General features: G+C 39.4%; 1 protein-coding gene across 1 annotated transcript in view; it reads right to left on the bottom strand.

Annotated features, from left to right (window-relative positions):
- The window catches only part of btbd7 (BTB (POZ) domain containing 7), a 110,522-nt gene extending 101,095 nt beyond the window's left edge, over positions 1–9,427 (bottom strand). Inside the window, exon 1 of the mRNA XM_036985231.1 lies at positions 8,957–9,427. The gene's annotated coding sequence lies outside the window, so the exon portion shown is untranslated. The remainder of the gene's footprint in view (positions 1–8,956) is intronic.
- Positions 9,428–14,231: the final 4,804 nt, after the last annotated feature.

Here is a 14,231-nt window from a genome sequence, read left to right as displayed (position 1 = left end):
GCCTAAGCCTATTACAGACCTTTTTTTAGCTTTTGGACAAGTAACAAAATCAGGGGCCTCCCGAGTGGTGCAGCGGTCTAAGGTTTCGGAAGAAGCATGGCTCTTGGCCTCTCCCGAGTCCGTGCGGGAGTTGCAGCGATGGGACAAGACTAACTACCAATTGGATATCACAAAGTTAATGTCAAGCCCTGCTATATATTTTTTTAATAAGTTCATATTTCAGAACTCACAATCACCTAAATAAAAGCTAGTCAGGTAGAATCTAAAATGTAAAACAATTAAGCATTCAGGAGTATTTGTCATGGCATGAGGCCCACATTGGTTTTGATTTAATGTTAGAGTAACTCAAATTACATAAACCATGGCAAAATATGTAGAATTGCAGGAAATTGGCTTTGATTAGCCTACATAAAAATATATTTAATGAGGCCAAATCCCGTGAGAGGATATCAAGGAAGGAAATGTCCCCTCAAAAACAGTGTACCTCCATAAACAAAATGGGAAATGAGGGCATAGCATACTGGCAGTGGCTACATGTCTTAAAACAAGTGAGCAACTCCAACTGTACAGGGTGTAAAACAATGACCAACTAACTACAAGTTATGATTTTCTCATGCCAATGTTGCCTTTTGTATGTCCTTTTTGCTACAATCAGATGTTAATAAAATTCATTTTCACAAGAACCATTCCTACACAGCACAAACAGAAGTCTTAACAGACTGAAACTACTATCAGTCCAGTACAACACCAGTGGAGTGGGAAACAAATTAACCTGGCAGATTCAGTTAAGTGATGTGCCAACGGGAGGGGAAAGAGGTACGTGGCAGGCCACCTGATGATTGCTGGGACCTCAAACGACAGATCAGCCTAAACTTAATGACAGTTACATTTCGAAGGTGACCGTTTCTGTTCAGGCCTAGCCCATTTCTTTGGCACATGATGATTGATGGCCCTTTTGGCATTAAAAATGTAGTGCCACGTTTCCTATTACCACTTGTATATGATTTTTCGGAAACATTTGTCCATGTTGGTTTAAACGTTGACATTGAGTAGAGGCCTACACATGCAGTAGAGGACAACTGAAGTGAGATAGGGAATTTGACACTTTAATGAGAACAAACTGTCTCGCAAGTGTCTCTGTATTGCTAGATAATGGAAAAACTTCAATTTACTATGGGTCGTAATACGACCTCTTTCCAACTGGCAATATGTTCGCCAAGGACGCGCTATAAAAAAAATTAAATCACATTAATGAGCCCACCAGTCCGACATCTTTTCACATTATACGGCAGGCATAATAACAGAAATGCCTCCAACATCTATCAGAATGTATGAGACTTTAAAAGCATCTAAAATCAGATCATGGTGTTTAATATAGAGGGGAGGGAGGACACTTCATGTTTATTTTTGTCCTAAGACACTAAAAAGGTGCTTGTTTTAAATATGTAGGGTGAACGTATCAGATCGCTGCAGCAATCTGGATGACTATGAAGCCCATGACGTGATGCATTCCAATTTGCTCAAGCACATAGAAGTCCATCAAGGTCCAGAATGCATGACTATAAAGCACAGTTTAATGATGTTCTAAAATAAATATGTCGAAGAGATACATTTCCAAGAACAAAACGTTTACTTTGGGCACTTTTTGTAACCTAATCTACAAACAACTTTTGCTGATATTGAAGCCTACCTGATATATGCTCACACACACTATAATTTAGTTGTCTTAGGCAAATCAAAGCAAAACGTTTTGTTTCCAGTAATAAAAAACAGAGGGGTTGCATGACCAGACTCTCAGGATGCCCCTTCCCCATCGCTAAACAACCTTACATGCTACTTTAAGCACAATGTTTTTTGCATAGCTGATGCTTCCCCCTCTCTTCCGGTTTTCATTCACCCCAGTGCGATGATCAGACATATTTGTCCTTGTCCATGTTGTACAAACTTCTGTCGATTGTAACTAACCACACAAATCGAATTTACCACCCACACACATCGTGGCCTATATGCGGAAGACTGATCACTTTAATTGACGGGCATGTTGTCAAACTCCAGTTACGGAACAGTATCTGGCAAATTTCAATAATGTGCCATCCATCAAATCATGCGGTGTTGCCTAATTACTGAGAAGTGACATAACAGTTGTATGTTATTTATGATAAAGTGTAGATTGCATTGGGGTAAAAACAATGTGTAGACAGGGCTAGTGACGCTCTGCCATTTCTCAGAATGGTGTTATATATATATATATATATATAAATAAATAATAGCACAGTTTAATGTTACTATTAGACTAAAGAAAACAGGAAATGTCTTGTGAGATTTTAGGAAGTTTGTGCTCATGTGCTGAATGGTCAAATGTTTTTGCTCATGCAGACAAAACTCAACAGCAAGCACCACTATGTGCTTAGATTGAAACAAAATACAGGTAGGCTTACTCACACAATCGACTAACATTTGTTCACAAAACAGTGGTTACACATGAAGGGAGGGTGAGCAGCAGCTACGTAAAAACATTTTTGTTTTGTAAAGTAACATGCACAGAACATTATATGGTTGTTAAGCTATGAGGAAGCAGCGTCCTGTGGGGCAGGAAATAGTGGTTTGATCTGGACCCCCAACCTCTGCCAATACATTTGTTACCCCAAATGAAATGTCCTTGACAAACATGGCTTGAAAATGCATTCCGAGTTGGTCGAGAGCCCACAAGCAATTCATACTGGTACGAGTATTGTTCCCCCGAGGGGGCAATAGCAGGTATGGCAATAGCAGGTAGGACCAATGACGATTCCAGATTCACCAGGAGATTCCAAACTCTACTTACTTACCCCCAAGTCGGACCTTAAAATGCACCTTTACCCATAGCCCAGCCCATGTTCACCATAGCCATAAAACTAGTGGCACACTAGTTTGTGGACTTCCTTTTTATATTTGTAGGACAGAAATGTATGCTCCACTGTAGCACACAAACAAGGATAGACATAGCCCACTCCCTACCATGTTAAACCCTCATGCTTCGGTCATGCTTCTCTGTAAAGCACACCAGCTCTCAGCTCTGCTTCCTCTCAAAACAGCTTTGAGAAAAAGAAAATGCACCAAGCTGCTGTAATCCTTCAAAATGGACAAATGTGCTGTGACACAAGATAACGGTTAATACGCCAATCACTGTGATTAACCATGGTGTTACAAAAGCAATTTTTATGCTAAAACAATGCTTCCTGGGCAGCACAGCCACAAACGTACAAGAAGGCTTCTGGGAATACTCTAGAGTCAAAAAGCTGAATCAGGGAAATGGGGCCAGTGGAGGGAGATTGTGCACTTGAGGCCAGAAGGGAAGGTCGAGATTGGAATGAAGGCATGCGGTAGCTGTCAGCCACTTATGACACTGGTTAAATTACCTTTTTATTAGCATCCGATGACTTTCTATGTTTTCAGAAAAAAATACTGACTCATTTGAGAGGAATGGGTGCTGGCTGGGGTGCCCTTCTCTTGCAGAGCTGTGACGAATCGATATCAAAAAGCATTTGTATTCTACAGCTCGCTCTAGAACACAAAATGAGAGACAGTACCAGTCAAAAGTTGACATCTAGATGTGATTCAAGAGGTAGGATTCATATAGGCATAATGGAAGCCTAAACTACACTACCAGTCAAAAGTTTTAGAACACCTACTCATTCAAGGATATTTCTTCATTTCTACATTGTAGAATAATAGTGAAGACATCAAAACTAGGAACTAACACATATGGAAACATATAGTAACCAACAAAGAGTTAAATCTAAATATACTGTATATTTGAGATTCTTCAAAGTAGCCATCCTTTTCCTTGACAGCTTTACACACTTTTGGCATTCTCTCAACCAGCTTCATGAGGTTGAAGTCTGGAGTTGTGTTGGGTCATTGTCCTGTTGAAAAACAAATGAGAGTCCCACTAAGCGCAAACAAGATGGGATGGCGTATCACTGCAGAATGCTGTGGTAGCCATGCTGGTTAAGTGTGCCCTGAACTCTAAAGAAATCACAGGCAGTGTCACAAGCAAAGCACCCCCACACCATAACACCTCCTTCTCCATGCTTCACGGCGGGAACTACACCTACTCTGCGTCTCACAAAGACACGACAGTTGGAACCAAAAAATCTCAAATTTGGACTCATCAGACCAAAGAACAGATTTCCACCCGTCTAAATGTCCATTGCTCGTGTTTCTTGGCGCAAGCAAGTCTCTTCTTATTGGTGTCCTTTAGTTGTGGTTTCTTTGCAGCAATTCAACCATGAAGGCGTGATCTAAACGTGAATCGATTCTCAATTGCGGTACGGTTCTAGAAACATAAATCCCTTTACACATCAAAATAATTTCACAAATGAAAGCATCAGGCTCAAAATGGCCAGAAACAAAGACCGTTCTTCTGAAACTCATCAGTCTATTCTTGTTCTGAGAAATTGTGGCTATTCCATGCGAGAAATTGCCAAGAAATTGAACATCTCATACAACGCTCTAGATCTAATTTGTATTAAACACATGACAATGATTTTGAGATACGAAGACACTTATAAAATAAATTAAGACTGTTCCAAGGAAATGTGCATATGAAAATCATAACTGACACGTAGATCGGTAGAAATTGTAAGATAAATTGGCACTACAAATGGGAAAGGTTGCCGACCCCTGCCGTAGCCTATTACCAGCAACTTCAGGAGCGTAATGGCAGAATCTGTAAAGGCCAGCAGCAGCGGGAGGTGGTGGTTCAGGAAAAGTTTTTTTCTTCTGGTTAGGCTCTCTGGCTCCCTCGAGTCATTTGAACCCTCCTGTCTCAGCCTCCAGTATTTATGCTGCAATAGTGTGTGTCGGGGGGGCTAGGGTCAGTTTGTTATATCTGAAGTGTTTCTCCTGTCTTATCCGGTGTCCTATGTGAATTTAAGTATGCTCTCTCTAATTCTCTCTTTCTTTCTCTCAGGGGACCTGAGCCCTAGGACCATGCCTCAGGACAACCTGGTCTGATGGCTCCTTGCTGTCCCCAGTCCACCTGGTCGTGTTGCTGCTCCAGTATCAACTGTTCTGCCTGCGGCAATGGAACCCTGACCTGTTCACTGGACGTGCTACCTGTCCCAGACCTGCTGTTTTCAACACTCTAGAGACAGCAGGAGAGGTAGAGATACTCTGAATGATTGGCTATGAAAAGCCAACTGGCATTTACTCCTGAGGTGCTGACCTGTTGCACCCTCTACAACCACTGTGATTATTACTATTTGACCCTGCAGGTAATCTATGAACATTTGAACATCTTGGCCATGTTCTGTTATAATCTCCACCCGGCACAGCCAGAAGAGGACTGGCCACCCCTCATAGCCTGGTTCCTCTCTAGGTTCCTTCCTAGGTTCTGGCCTTTCTAGGGAGTTTTTCCAAGCCACTGTGCTTCTACACCTGCATTGCTTGCTGTTTGGGGTTTTAGGCTGGGTTTCTGTACAGCACTTTGTGACATCAGCTGATGTAAGAAGGGCTTTATAAATACATTTGATTGATTGATTTGTGTGTCTTAATTATTTAATCACCATGTGCTTAAAGCATCAGACAAGCTCAGTAGCCTACATATAGTTGATTTTATTCAAATACAGTGTGTCTATCTATAAAAATAAACATTTGAAAATGTAGACCATTCCATTGGTCGAAAGAACAGATCGACTAAGAATGTTTTTTTGTCGGGGACAGCCCTAATGCTGGGTGAGCAGTCTTCTGTTCCAGCCCAGCACTAACACACCTATTTCAACTTATCAAACCTAATGAGTTGATAATAATGTGTATTATTGCTGGGCTGGAATAGAAGTCTGTTCACTCAGTAGATCTGGGAGTGGAGCAAGGTTGGCCACCTCTGGGATGGACTTGTTTGTTCACCCAAAATTAAGCTTTAATAATAATAATAATAATAATAATAATAATAGCCTACTTACTAAGATGTCTAACATCTATAAATAAGTTAAATTATTTGTACATTTTGAAATTATATTTTAATTATTCAAGATGAACTAGTGTCAATGTTCATTAATCACAAATCCCAATTCAAAAATACAAAGGTATGAGATGTCTCTTAATTTGTCTGTGTTTCTGTGTTGCTTTCTCAAATGAGAAAGTTGAGAGCTACCCAATCGGTTTTCTTTGATTGTCGCTCTCTCAGGATATCAGCCATGTGAAACCATTTTGCAGCTTATCATAATGGCATGCGTCACCAATGCAGCCACAAGCCTACAGTATAATGGCATAACAGGCCTAATGGGCATGTGCAATCTATATGCCCCTTGTCATTGTACATCTGAAGCAGAGAATAGCTCAACGCACACATAATTTGCATATTGATGAGCTAGCTATACGTTCTCAATTTAAAATCATACCAGTAGATAATGTATACGAGGCTAACCCTGAGCCAGATTTTCTACATGATATTTCTGACATGACATTGTTTAGTGCAAATCCAACCTTGTATTCTAGGTACTGTACATGAAAATAACGAGCTGGCAATTTGTATGCTAATTCAAAATATCAAAAAGGAAAATAATGTTGCATGGGGAGCATTGTAATTCTACCTTGTTTATTTGCTGAAAATTGTTTTAGAACATAGAATATAGAGACAAAATCAGAAGGTCAACGGCATGGAGGAGGATTGCAGAGATATTGGTGTTGATGGCTAAAGAGATTTGCACAGCCACAACTCCCTTTACCCAAAGTACCCATTCATGTGCATGTAGGCCCATGTATTTTACAGAGAGTGAGCTATAATCATCAATGTCATGACAAGAAGTATAAAGAAGGAGCCATAAGCCTTATTATAAACTGAGTTGTTCAAGCCCTAAATGGTGATTGGCTGACAGCAGTGGTATATCAGACCACACACCCCCAGGCCTGATTGCTTAAATATATGAAAATCCTAATGTTAAATTACCATAATCCAATTGGTAGCATATTACATGATAAATTCATGCTTAGTGTATAATTTACAATGGTATAATGCATGTAACTGGGATTTCAATTCTTGGGCGGGAAAATTTCACAATATAATTTACTCAGCACATTTAAAAATGGTGGCTTTGATCACAGTTTTGAGGTTTAGGTTGCTTGGTGTTTATAGCTAGCTAGCAGCACATGCAAACATTCTTGTGCAAATCTCTCTTCACCCACCATCAACTCCAACAATATCTGGAATCCTTCACCATGGCCTTATGATTTTGTCTCTGTATTCTAGCAAAGCAAAATTATATAGAATTGGAAAACCAGACACAGCAATGATTGGATTTCTTCCATATTTTTTTGGTTGTGCTTGCCCGGAACTAATGACAGGCGGAACCGTTTCATGAACAGAAGATTTTCAAGCAAACATCTGCTCCTTAACTGATTGGTTAACGCAGTGGCCACGTGCACTTTGGACTATGGCTGCAGTCCAAATTAAAAGTAGACTGCCCTTGGCCCTAAATTATCAGCCCTTGAATGACGTTTTACATAGCTACATTAAATGTCCCTTGACCAAGCGAGGGAGAGTGATGATCGGAGGCAACGTCCTTGGTGGAAAGCTTGAAGTTGAGCTTAACAACAACCAACCTAAAGCTATTAATACAACGTTAGTGAGTTGAACCTCGCACTTAAAATGGCAATCAAACTGCATTCAGTTTCGACGGGGATTCCTCCAAGGGAAAGTAGCTATTGCAAGGGCTGAGGGGGTGAACATAACGTGTTTGGACTGCAGCCTTTAGCTCTGCCTGCAGGGTTCGCGACGCTCAGTTCCCACAACCCTCTGGGCATGGGGGCGGAACTTCGACTGGGGAATTCGGAAGTGGTGGAAACCCTACATTAATATTCAGACCAAGCATCGCGGCTCTTAACAAAACTCCCCCTTACAGAAGACGCCTTTGTCCAATGACTTGTGTAATGGAACTGAGCGTCATGATCAAAGGCTCCCCCCAAATTATCACTCAAATATCTTCTGTAAATGGCATGCAAGTAGCCTACTTCGTCGCAAACTCTCGCTTTTGTAACAAATGTTTGATTCTACTATATCATGGGGTGTAAGGGCAGATAGTAACGAGAAGAGGAAGGTAGAAAAGTCGATACAAAAATGCATAACCCATGGTATGATGGTCACGTGATACCTAACCTCTAACTAATTTAGTTACCAAAACATGACGAAACCCTCAACTTAACGTTATAGTTTCATTTTAGTTTCACAACAAATGAAAGTACAGGTTGACCAATAAACTAGAATAAAAAAGTACATTGCTAACCTGGTTAGCTTGGTGACGTTGTCTGGCTAGCAACGTAACATGATCTCTATGGTAGCTAGCAACCAACTTCAATCCCACTTCTGTCTAGAAAGTCGCTTTAACCAAATATTTTTGAATTTTAACACAGATTGCTATGAGGCTGTAACGCGTTAGCTAACTAACGTTAACGCTTAATTGTCCTTTAACGTTACAGTACTCCGCTAGTCTAGGCTTGCATTGTCCACTTCAAAGTGATAACTTAGTTAGCGAAGGTAACGTTAGTTGGTCTATGGGGCAAACTATCTGAGTCGGTTAACGTTAGCTTACGTTATAAGTTAGGTAGCTACTGTAGTTAGGCTACCTAGCTAGCGCTGTTGATCATTTTTCCAACTAACGTTCGTTAGTTACCGTTACAGGTAACCAGCTAACGTTAGTGATTCACTTGCTAACGTCAAATCATAGCTAGCTAACGATAGAAACGTTATATAGCTAGCTAACGTTTGTTAGCTGCGCGACCAAGAACGTTGGGACGGTTAAGTTAGCTAGCTTCGTGCTAACGCTAACTACCCGTGGTTTGTCGCTGTCGATGATGTTGCAATTACTAACGATGGGATATGAAGCAACGTTAGTTATCTAGCTAATGCAAGTACAATTGAATATAGCTAGCTATTTAGACATAGCTATGAACTCCACATAAGTGTAAGCAAACCTACCTCATAGGGTCAAGTATGATTTTGCAGCCCTCTTCCTCGTACGGTATGATTTGACTTCGTAGACTATTCGTTTGGGTTGCTACTTTAGCTAACTGTCCCCACGGTGGTGTGCAAGTTTAGCTAGCTAAAGCAACACAACCCAAAAACATAAATGTAGTCCTCGCGCACTCGAGTGTCAACTGTGGAGCGTTGGTTTCTGGTATTCCGTTTTCCACTGTTTAAAATGGGTAAACTAGACTTGTCTTTTTGCTAACAGTGGGCTACTCCGCTTTGGAGTGTCAGGTTCCACGTTATACTGCAAAATCCATTGGCCAAAAGGTACACTGACCCTGGTTGGTGTCAACTGCACGACACTTTGCTGATTGTTTGGTTTGTGGACGTGTAGCCGAGGCACAGTGTCAATGGTAGCTGTGGCCAAATGGAAAACTCCAGTGTTGCACATTCTGGTTAGACAGGTGATGTTGGTCGCGTGCTCCCACTAGCTTCAAGATAACCTCATTGCACTTTAATTCTTCATTTGACTAGACTTTATGTTGCATATTGCTGCCTTTCACTGTTTGGAAAGTGCATAGCACATTTGCCCACAAAAGAAATTGGGGGAATGAAATTGCACCGCCATCTAACCCTATATATATTCACCACTACCCCCAACACACCTTCCCACTACTTTGGCCCCAACATAACCTACTCCAGCCCGTCAGCCTGGGAGGCTGGATCCCATTCTCCCCAAAATCCCTGTTCTTTTAAACTAAAATCTCTGATACCCAAAAAACTTCTCTGCTGCCGTGGTGGATCCACGCAGGGCTACGGTTCAGAAGGTTGAGGGTTCGCCGACCATCACAGACGAGCTCACTCTTCCTGCCTGTTTCATCAAATCAAATTTTATTTGTCACATGTGCCGAATACAACAAGTGTAGACTTTACCGTAAAATGCTTCCTTACAAGCCCTTAACCAACAGTGCAGTTCAAGAAGAAGAAAATATTTACCAAGTAGACTCAATTAAAAAAGTAATAATAAAAGTAACACAATGAAAATAACAAGGCTATATAAAGGAGGCACCAGTTACCGAGTTAGTGTGCGGGGGTACAGGCTAGTTGAGGTAATCTGTACATGTAGGTGGGGGCGAAGTGACTATGCATAGGTAACAAACAAATAGCAAGTGTACAAAAGGGAGGGGGGTCAATGTAAATTGTCCGGGTGGCGATTTTATCAATTGTTCAGCAGTCTTATGGCTTGGGGGTAGAAGCTGTTGAGGAGCCTTTTGGTCCCAGACTTGGCAACTGCAACATGTTGGATAAAGCAATTTCTCGCTCCTACACCCTCATTTTTCTTATTGTTAATATTACTATTATTATTATTATGATCATCATTATAATAACTCATGTCATTGTCATTAGTAGGCTTAGTATAGCAGCCTTGTATAACCAACATCGAGCTGTAGGCCTAAGAGTGCGTCCTGTTTAGCTGTCTTTATACTGTAACTTAGGCCTATATTTCAATGTAGCCTATAGGATACTGTGTCAATAAATCAATCATTAATTAATTCCTCATCCATGCTTTGAAATGCCATCAAGCATTTTCTTAAATGAAATAACAAAGGGAGCCTTGAATAATTAGCCTAAACAATAAATAAACTGCTAGCAATTTAATTCACGAATGCATGCAACAGTTTTTAGTCTTTGCATTAATAAAGGCTTTACAATATTTTTTCGTTAGAACAGATTCTCTGGTACACTTTTCTGGTATACTTTATTTCATGTCGTTTAAACTGTTCCAAATGGTCTAATTTGGGGGGATTGTAAGCTTCCACAACTAAGTCAAAAGTCTTACACATATCAGACTTCCCCTTTCCCTCCTGAGAAACCAGTAAACTAATTTTGAGTTTATTTGTCATGTCCTCTGCATCCATTATGCTGTCACGTGTTATGGTGTTCAGAGTTTGTTATGACCAATTTATTGATGTGATTATGATATGCTATAGGTCAGGCCCTATTGTTCACGTGATCCTATCCTTTTTAATTAATGGTATTAATCATCGACATAATAAAGATGGCAGATGTGAGTCATTTTTTTTACAAGGACTACAGTTGCATAGGCCTGCATGATGCAAACATGCATAAAGCAACCTCAACCCTCTGAGTTCTATTGTCTATCAGTTGTTGTCTATGTATCTGGGTAGAGGAAATCCCCCTCCTAATCTAGTCTAAATATCATTTATATGAACAAATATAAGGTAGCTGCAGTTTGACAGGGTTTTCATCCCCCCAGGGCCAGGAGTTTTTTTCAGGAGATTTTTAAAACTTGATTAGGAAAAACTGGTCCCATCATGGGCCATATAAAACAGTTTTTACAACTGATTAATCACTGTCATACCTTACAGGATCCAGTGTTTTCCTAGTTAGGTTAACATATAAGGAAAAACTCCAGACCCTAAGGGGTAAATATTGCCCCACCGCTCTGGGGCCTATGGTGCCACCAGTCTGCTTGTAATTGTCAGTTATCGTCAGGTATGTGGATGATCAGGGCTTTATTCAGGAACGTTTCTTGGGCTACTTTGAAGTGTCAAGTGGGCGAGACGTGCAGTCTGTGTTTGACTTTATGAATTTTGAGATGTCTGAGTTTAACTTCATAGAGAAACTCTTTGTCCAAACCTACAATGGCGCAGCTGTAATGGAATGTATCTGCTATTTGTATTTACTGCTAAGTCCCCTCATGTTCCCTGATTAAGAGGTGATGACTACTCCACTCCACTACCATTGTCAACTTTCTCCTGACATGAACTGAAGCCACAACGTCTCATGTTGTCTCAACCACTGGCACATTGAATGTTTCCCCTCCAAGCACTGTGGGTACCCCTATCAATTTTCTCTCATTACTGAATGTAGAGTCAATCACATACACAATCACATTATTACACATCAAAAAACATTTCCCAGTTGATTTGAATGTTCAAAGTCATAGTGTCAAAGTCATAGTGCAAGTAAAAATGTGTTCTTAACTGACTTGCTATAAAGGTTAAATAAATAAAAATATGTAAAAACATATATAGTGTAAGAACACTTTTAAAGGATATGTCTTGGCCATTAGACCAAGAGGGCCAACAATGATTTTGAAGTTGCAGGAGGGGCTACCTTATCATGTGACCATGAGCAACTGTGACTGTCTCATGTCCGCTACACTTTCACATGTGCATTTTCAAATTTGTATGTACATTTTAACATGTTAAACAGGATAAATAAAGAGACACGTATAGTTAATTTTTACTGGGTTTCTCTTCCAATTTATATTTATTGTCAATTTCTCTCAATCTCAGAATATTGTAATGACCCTGGAAGAGTTTGAGGCCTGCTCCCTGCCTGTTTCATTACAATATTGATTGTTCAATTCAAAATCATATCTTTGTAGAAAAGTATCTATTTACATCTGTTTACATTCATTCCATGTTTAGGCCTGTGTATTAAATGTAAGAAAAAACAATAGACAGTTAACATAACAGAAGCAAAAAATAGCTATCTCGGACGAAATGGCAGCCAAGCTAGTGCCTAGAACTAAGCTAGCTAGCGGTTAACAATTAGCATGTAACTATTAATGTTAGATACAAATTTCCTTAAAAGTAACCAAAGGACATATCATTAGCGTGGTGAGGAGGTTAAAAAAACATTCTTCCATCTGAAAACCAAAGGTTCATTATGTTAAATTAACTGCAGTATAGGTATGTGGTCAGTGGTTATATTGAGAAGTGTCAAATAAATACATCTACTTACTTACAAGTGACATGCAAGCTCTATATGTTTTAATAGAGCCTGTAATCTTGATATTGTGGCATCTGGATCAGAATGATCCTATTATTAAAAATAGTAAGATTGATCTGATCGTGGATAGAGAAAAGAGGATTACATATTCTGGCTAATTCTGATCAAGATAAAAGAAAAACTGGGCTGTCTTTTTGGCGAGACAAAATGTTGTAATTTAACTCGCTCAGTAGATGGCCACATAGAGACCTATCCAAAGCACTGAAGATCCAGATTCTGTGATCTTGATATTGTGGCATCTGGATCAGAATGATCCTATCCGATTCTTTTCTGGAAAGAAAACGTCCAAAAAAGAGCATCACAGAATCTGTATCATTCTGATACAAATTAAATATTTTTTTTTAAACTGTCACAATTATCTTCAGTATATAATAAACATACTCATTGACCAGACTAAGCATCAATATAACTGTTTGATAAATAATCATTCCATACAACTGAAATATTTAATAGTTTACCACAGCAAATCTAATGGTCAATTTACCCTACACATTTTATGAAAGGAAAACTCATGTTGGTGTACTTACTTTTTCATTTCCAATTTATGTAATTTATTAACAATAACTTGTCTTAATACAGTATGGTAATTTCTTATCAAAAGGGGAAAAGTAAATATCCCAAAACTGTCCACAAATAAAAATTTGTTAAGAACTCAAGCCAATCGGGATTGAGTTAATATATAATCTGTTTTAATTCCAGTTATTTTAAATCACAATTTATATTCATTTGAATTATCTTGACATTTAAGATGAACTGTTTTGTGGGAAATATAACCATATTCTTACACTAAGTATTTTAGATACACTACCGTTCATAAGTTTGGAGTCACTTAGAAATGTCCTTGTTTTTGAAAGAATTGCATATTTTTTGTCCATTAAAATAACATAAAATGGATCAGAAATACAGTGTAGACATTGTTAATGTTGTAAATGACTATTGTACCGGGAAATGACTGATTTTTAAAGGAATATCTATGTAGGTGTACAGAGGCCCATTATCAGCAACCATCACTCCTGTGTTCCAATGGCACGTTGCATTAGCTAATCCAAGTTTATCATTTTAAAATGATGATTGATCATTAGAAAACCCTTTTGCAATTATGTTAACACAGCTGAAAACTGTTGTTCTGATTAAAGAAACAATAAAACTGGCCTTAAGTATCTGGAGCATCAGCATTTGTGGGTTCGATTACAGGCTCAAAATGGCCAGAAACAAAGACCGTTCTTCTGAAACTCATCAGTCTATTCTTGTTCTGAGAAATGAAGGCTATTCCATGCGAGAAATTGCCAAGAAACTGAAGATTTCATACAACGCTGTGTACTACTCCCTTCACAGAACAGTGCAAACTGGCTCTAACCAGAATAGAAAGAGTGGGAGGCCCCGGTGCACAACTGAGCAATTCGAATACAGGAGTGATGGTTGCTGATAATGGGCCTCTGTACACCTATGTAGATATTCCTTT

Source organism: Oncorhynchus mykiss, chromosome 8, assembly GCF_013265735.2.
Source record: "Oncorhynchus mykiss isolate Arlee chromosome 8, USDA_OmykA_1.1, whole genome shotgun sequence".
NCBI lineage: Eukaryota > Metazoa > Chordata > Actinopteri > Salmoniformes > Salmonidae > Oncorhynchus > Oncorhynchus mykiss.
This window is presented reverse-complemented; position numbering and strand designations above follow the sequence as displayed.